The following is a 6,770-nucleotide window of genomic DNA, read 5'->3' as shown; positions in this document are numbered from 1 at the left end:
AATTATTATTGACCGTCACAGGCTGCTGTAAACTAAACACCACTCTCTCTGACGGAACACCTCACTGAGTGATTTAACTCATAGTCTAACTTTCAGGTTTCTCTTTTCAGCCGCAGACCCCATGTCGCCTCTTTATGTGCGTCGCTAAGTTCCTCGTACTACTTGTGTACTTTAAAGTGGCTCGGCATCGTTAACAATTTGCGAGCGATTTTTCAAGTTGACCGTAGTATATAGTGCCGCGCACATATACCATCAGGACGTTACTGATGGGGTGCGGCTGCGGGGTGATACTGTGTGTATGCAAGCCCGCATCTAGGACGGATCTATGTATCATGGCTGTAGACCTGTTAAGTAATAAAGATACCTCATACAAAGGTCTACGGATACCTTATTACTCTCCATGACCTGCGGTCAACTATATAGCATAAAGGACTATTACACCGTCTTTCTTGAACAATCCGAAGTGTTGCCAAACGTTTGATTTGTAGGTATTTTTCGGTGCCCTGTGTTTCTCTTTCTCCTCAACTTCCGTGTGGGTTGATAACTGAGACTCTCGGCCTCCGTAGTGGCGAAGCAAATATCAAAGATCGTCTCTGCTGAGCGTTGACAAGATGAGGGGATTTTATATGAATGAATCGTTTTTTTACCGATGCAAAGACGCTACGCAATCGATGCATCGCGAGTTCAACCCAAACTGTAGCCGATGTGCACTCTTTCAACCGGTGCACTCGCATCTTGAACGTTTATGCCGGTGCACCGATGCGAATCGGTGAATCTTAACATCTCTAGTAGGTACAGATTCACAATGAAAGTATTAGTCTACAGAACAGTACGGCTTCCAGAGAAGAGATACCATTTGATAATTTTACAACAAGCACTATATGCTCTTTTTAGGTTTTGAATAAGATTGTAATCCTGAGTTTCCCTATTATTAGAAAAGTCAAACTAATGCGATTACATCTCTTCCTATGTAACTAAGGATTACACTTCCCTTTTTCTCTATACGATCTTGATTCGTGTTAGATGTAATCCATTACTGCCTAAGCCAATACAAGTCATCACTTTTGGAAAATTGTCTCAAGTTATAAATGATGCCTTCAATGTCTTTCACGTGGAAAATACATCCCATTGGCCGAGGCGTTGCAACTTCCCTCAAGCGTCCTACATGAAAGAAAGATCACATGTTAGAAATGTATGCATTCAGTACTTGGTTTAAAGCCCAAGTGTGAGAGTGAACAGAGGCGGAGTCTGTTTGTTGGCTGCTGCTACCCAAACCAACATCCTCCTCACAAGCATTGGCTGTTGGAATGTCATTACGCTCCACATGTGGAACAACAAAGGCTTCTTCAGGCGTGCCTTGTATCATAATGATATTGCTCTGATCAGCAGCAAGACTGTTTTCACCACTACCATGGTCTCCATCTGCAACCTCCTCCTCCTTGCTGTTAACAGTCAAACTAGGAGTGTCACTGACCTCGTCATTGCTACTCACCTGCTTCTCCTTCCAGGCTGTTGTTCTTTGGTGAAATACAAAATGGTGGGCACTGCAGTGTTTTTCAGGCATCTCCTTCCCTAATAAAAATAATAAACAAAAACACATAAAATAACTTTTTGAGGTATTCAACTTTCTTTTGAATAATGTTGTTTTAAATGTAAGAGTGCATTATAAAAGACAATAGAGGGCCAACATGTTAACTATGCAGTTAATCTATTCAACAATTACGTGTTTCCAAGATTCAGATTCAAAGGATTTATGTCATAGCACATAGGCTACAGTGTAGGAATGGCAATGAAAATCATCTGTCCCGAGCTCCTCCAACAATGCAACATAGTTATATAAGACAAAACAATAAAAGAAATTCAAAATTAAATTAAGAATAATAAATTAGTGCAGGCAGAAATCTATATACACGTAAATATAATAAGACATATGCAAGAACAGAATGTAAAGATACATATTGTATAGTACAATTACATTAAATCGTTTTTTTTTTTACAGTGATAGCTGTTAAGATAAATAAGTTATAAGATGACAACAGATGAATGAATTTTGCTATTAAAATAATGTAAAAAAAGGTAATATAATTCATCTGTTTTTAACATAGAGTATGTGGGGGAAATGGCAATTCTCTATCTATGATAAAGAGTCTTTGCATAAATTGAAGAGAAATGTGATGGTTTGCAAAAAAAAATCGATTTCTTTGTTTCTATACTTAACTGGCAAAATCTTAATTTGGCCTTTAATCAAAAGAACATTACTCATCACTGATGTGCAAGCTGTGCCATAACAATTATTTAGCATTGTATGATGTATAACATGTATTTAATTAGTAACAACAATTTACACTTACAAATAGAACCAAGTTATTATTATTTTAAAGCAGGATCTGTACCCATGAGTCCGTGCTGAAGGGATGACTCTCAAAGTGTGCACTGCACATGCGAGAAGAAACGTTGGGGGTCCATGTATTCCTCCGGATGTTCAGCACCCACTGGTCCAGCCTGTCTGGATCACCTAAAGGAGACCTTTATTCAAAAATACATGAAAACCGACCCAAAGACAACGGGAGGGTTAATGCTATATTCACTTAATAACGCATGAACAACTTTTACAAATATTTCTATATAGTCTGTGTTGGTAAATGTACTCTGGGTTGCACATTTCCTGCTGAAATACATGCCTACCAAGTTACTGCTTGGCACTTTGGTTTTTGATAAAACAGTGTAGTTCCACTATATAAGCGTTACATTCATAATCAAACAAGACAATATGCAAGATAAATATCTATTTGTTGTTATTCTTAATGCTTGTCATTCACACGTTAATAAAATAAAATAAGTACCGATACATAGCAGAACAATTGTGGCGATGTTCAGCTTAATAAGCCTTGTTCAACATCATTTCTTTAGCTAATACTATAGCGGGCTGCAGGCGAACCAATTCCGCGTTTCGCTGCATTCCTTGATCTCCAATTATAACGCCGGGCTCCGCCGCTGGCCGAAGCTAACGGAGCCGCAAAGGGCTAGCTACGGCTCCGGTTAGCTTCGGCGGCGGACTCCGGCGGCCACCACTGGGATAATTGGGTCCCCTTTTAACATTTGCTCCCATTTAGCATTATGGGCGTCATAGCCATAGACTATAAAAGTCTTACCCAAGGCTGAATCATAAACTAAACTGTATTTATATACACATGGTTACGTCCTTAGCTGGCTAATAAGCTACATAACAAGCTAAGCTAACAAGCACACAAACACCTGCTAACGGGGTTAACATGTATAATATTATCATTTTACTCACCGAAAAAAGCTGAGAGTAGACTTCTTGGAAGTTCTGTTAGTACATTCAAGCGCACAGCACGACATCTTAATTGTCTGGTATATCACCACGAACACGGCTAAAGCTAAAGGGTCAAGTACAGTACTATGACTAACTAACGTTGTAGCCTCTATGGTTGTAGCCTAGCAGAGTGGACAAGTTGCTGTTAGCTGACAGTGAGGCATGTACGTGTCCATCAACGTGACCACGCCCTAATTAATGCAAACACTTTAAGACCTAATATAAATAAAAGGGTCGTGTTAGAAAACAATTCACTCACAGATCCATAATCATGAAGGTGGAATCTAACTATATCAATAATAAAAATGTATGGAGCCAGGGACAGAAACATGTTTTTTTCTGCTGTAAAGTTGGGCATTTTAACATGGGGGTCTATGGAAATTGCTCCTTTCTGCAGCCATCGCCTATCGGCCAATATATGAACTGCAGTGTGTGGCACTTCCGTATTGGCTTCCCGGCTGTTCCCCAGAGTTTGCCGCTTGGTTCCGCCGCAGACGTGACACGGCATCAACTTTTTGGAATTTTTATTCTGCTGCTGTCTGCCCTTGTCTTGATAACCCTGTGATCTTCCCTGATTTTGATATTGCTGTGTGCGGTTTTGTCCCTGAAACTGCTGGGAGTTATCCGCACTCTGATAAGCGTGTGTATTTTGAGCCAACTTTTGCATCAGCTGGGCAATTCTGGGGGTCAGAAATATCTCCTCACACCGCGTATCGCCGCTCCTCTCCGCGCCTGTGCTACCGGCGGAGATGTAAAGTGGATTAAATAGCCGGTGTAACGCGGTGGGATTACCTTCTCTACTCTGCTGTGCTGCTATAGCTGAGGCCTGGTTCCACCTTGCTTCGGGAACAGCGTGGATACTGTTGTGCTGGACTGGGAGAATGGCGGGTGTCGTGTTTCTGCTGTGCCTTTTCTTGGCTGTGCTGGACAAGGAGAAGATCGCTAGTCGTCCTGAACAATCTACTGGATTCGGGTATGTTCTGCCGCCCGCAGTGGACATCCCCTGTACAGTTTCGGAGGTGTTGCACAAACAATTGCTGGTTGCACTGTCGCGGACATTCATTTCGGAAAATGTTTGTCTTTCTCACATGCCTGCCACGATGGTCCTTCAGAATTGTTTTTTAAACTCTAATCTCACTTTCGCGAAGTTTGCTGGTGACTCTAGATCAGCTGACAATGTATGTGTGTTGATTAAGAGGAAAAGGTGCTTGGTATTTTTATTGTTGTTACTATCAGGAAATGTATAGCCAAATCCAGGTCCACCGAGCAGTATTAGTAATAGCTACTCCTGCTGATTTTATATCTAGATCTGGGCTAGGTTTAATTCATTTAAATGTGCGTAGTCTGTTACCTAAATTAGATTGTGTCCGTATTTGGGCGAGTTCGACTGATGCTGATGTCATTGTCTTATCAGAAACGTGGCTAGATAAATCCATTTTGGCCTCTGACATTTACATAAATGGTTACAGTGTATATCGTACTGACCGGCCTAAAAAAGGTGGTGGCGTTGCCATTTATGTGAAAAATAAGTTTTGTGTAACTAATATGGTTTCAAAATCTGTTAGTAAACAGCTATAATTTTTAGCCGTGAATATTGAGGTAACAAAGGGTCAACAGCTCATGGTGGTGGGCTGCTACAGGGCCCCTTCGGCTGTCAAGGACTCTTTATCGTCTTTGGCAAAACTGTTATCGCAACTTTCCTACAAGGAAATAGTGCTGCTTGGTGATTTTAATTGGGACTGGTTAACTTCTGTGTCAGAGGATTTTACCTGTGTACCTCATTGAATTTTACCCAGATTATAGACAGTCCTACTCGCCCAAATATTAAGTCCCCAAATAAATCCTCCTTAATTGATCTAATTTTAACAAATGTTCCACATAAATACTCATCTGTGGGAGTATTTGCTAATGATGTGAGTGACCACTGTGTTGTGGCCACAATTAGGGACACTAAGGTCCAAAAGGTTAAACCACGTGTCATCACAAAGAGAGACAAAAAACACTTTGTGGAGCAGGGTTTTTTACATGATCTGTTTGATTTTGATTGGGGTAGAATCAATTTGTGTGCTGATGTAGAAACTGCATGGTCTTATTTTTATCTTGGTTTTATGAAAATTATAGATAGACATGCACCTCTGCGTACATTTAGAGTGAAGGGACGAAACAATCCCTGGTTTTCTGCTGAGCTGTCCAGTCTCCTTCATGAGAGAAATAATGCTTGGGCTAAGGCTAGGAAATCAGGCTCAGAGGTAGAATGGCTACGTTTTAGGCAGCTAAGAAATAGCTTCACATCCCAAATAAAAAGTGCTAAATCAAAGTACTATTTGTCGGTTACTACAGAAAACCTGAATAATCCTAGGAAATTTTGGAAAGCCATAAAATCGATTTCCACTGGTGATATCCCAAATGAGCTACCTCCGTGCCTCACCACAGCATCTGGCATTATATCAGACAGGGCTACTATGCTAAATTGCTTTAATGAGCATGTTGTGTCTTGTGACTCTCTGTTTGGCTGTGTGGCTCCTGTGAACGCTCCAATCCTTGACTCTGAACAATGTGGTCTAGAAAACCCTTTCATTTTTACTCCTTTAACTATTGGTATTGTTCATGAAGCATTATCCAAGTTAGATCCTAGGAAACCGGCTGGCCCGGACAACGTAGAACCTTTCTTTTTAAAGATAGCTGCAGATTTTATTGCTCCACCTCTTACTTCTCTTTTTAACCTCTCTCTCAGCACGAACACAATTCCAAAAGTATGGAAGTCTGCTTATGTCTTGCCTTTACTGAAAGGAGGGGAGGCAACTATTTTAAATAACTATAGACCAATCTCTAAATTGTCAGTTCTGGCTAAGGTGCTCGAACGCTTAGTGAGTGAACAAGTAAAGGAGTTTTTATGTATAAATGATATCCTGTCTAAACATCAGTCAGGATTCAGAAAGAAACACAACACCATCACTGCCACGATGAAAGTGGTAAATGACATTACTACTATTTTAGATAATAAGCAGAGTTGTGCAGCTCTGTTTATTGACCTTTCCAAAGCATTTGACACAGTTGATCATCGCATTTTAAAGCAGAGGCTACTCAGTATTGGCATATCCAGCAATGCAGTGGGGTGGTTTGTAAACTACCTCTCTGAAAGGTCCCAATGTGTTCATTTTGATGGGCTGTCTTCTGAATGGTTAAACATTTCTAATGGTGTACCACAAGGTTCTGTTTTAGGACCACTTTTATTCTCCATATATATTAACAGCGTAGGTGATAATGTGGATGAAGCTACTTTACATTTTTATGCGGATGATACTGTGATGTATTGTGCAGGTCCCTCCATTCAGGAGGCTGTTGTTAAATTACAAGCTGTTTTTAACACTATTCAGACTCAGCTCTCTGAATTAAAGCTTCTTTTAAATGTGGATAAAACCAAGGTAATGCT

The 6,770-nt window shown here is 40.5% G+C and overlaps 1 long non-coding RNA gene across 1 annotated transcript; it reads right to left on the bottom strand.

Moving 5' to 3' along the window:
• Nucleotides 1–1,123: 1,123 nt before the first annotated feature.
• On the bottom strand, nt 1,124–2,464 carry LOC139433957 (uncharacterized). Its single transcript, XR_011643350.1, has 3 exons — nt 2,394–2,464; nt 1,493–1,572; nt 1,124–1,161 (listed from the first exon to the last, which is right to left on the bottom strand). It is a non-coding gene; the product is annotated as an uncharacterized lncRNA (long non-coding RNA).
• Between the last annotated feature and the right edge of the window lie 4,306 nt (nt 2,465–6,770).

This window comes from Pseudochaenichthys georgianus, chromosome 6 (assembly GCF_902827115.2).
Source record: "Pseudochaenichthys georgianus chromosome 6, fPseGeo1.2, whole genome shotgun sequence".
In the NCBI taxonomy this organism is placed as follows: domain Eukaryota; kingdom Metazoa; phylum Chordata; class Actinopteri; order Perciformes; family Channichthyidae; genus Pseudochaenichthys; species Pseudochaenichthys georgianus.
The sequence above is the reverse complement of the archived record's forward strand: the minus strand, read 5'-3'. Positions and strand labels throughout refer to the sequence as shown.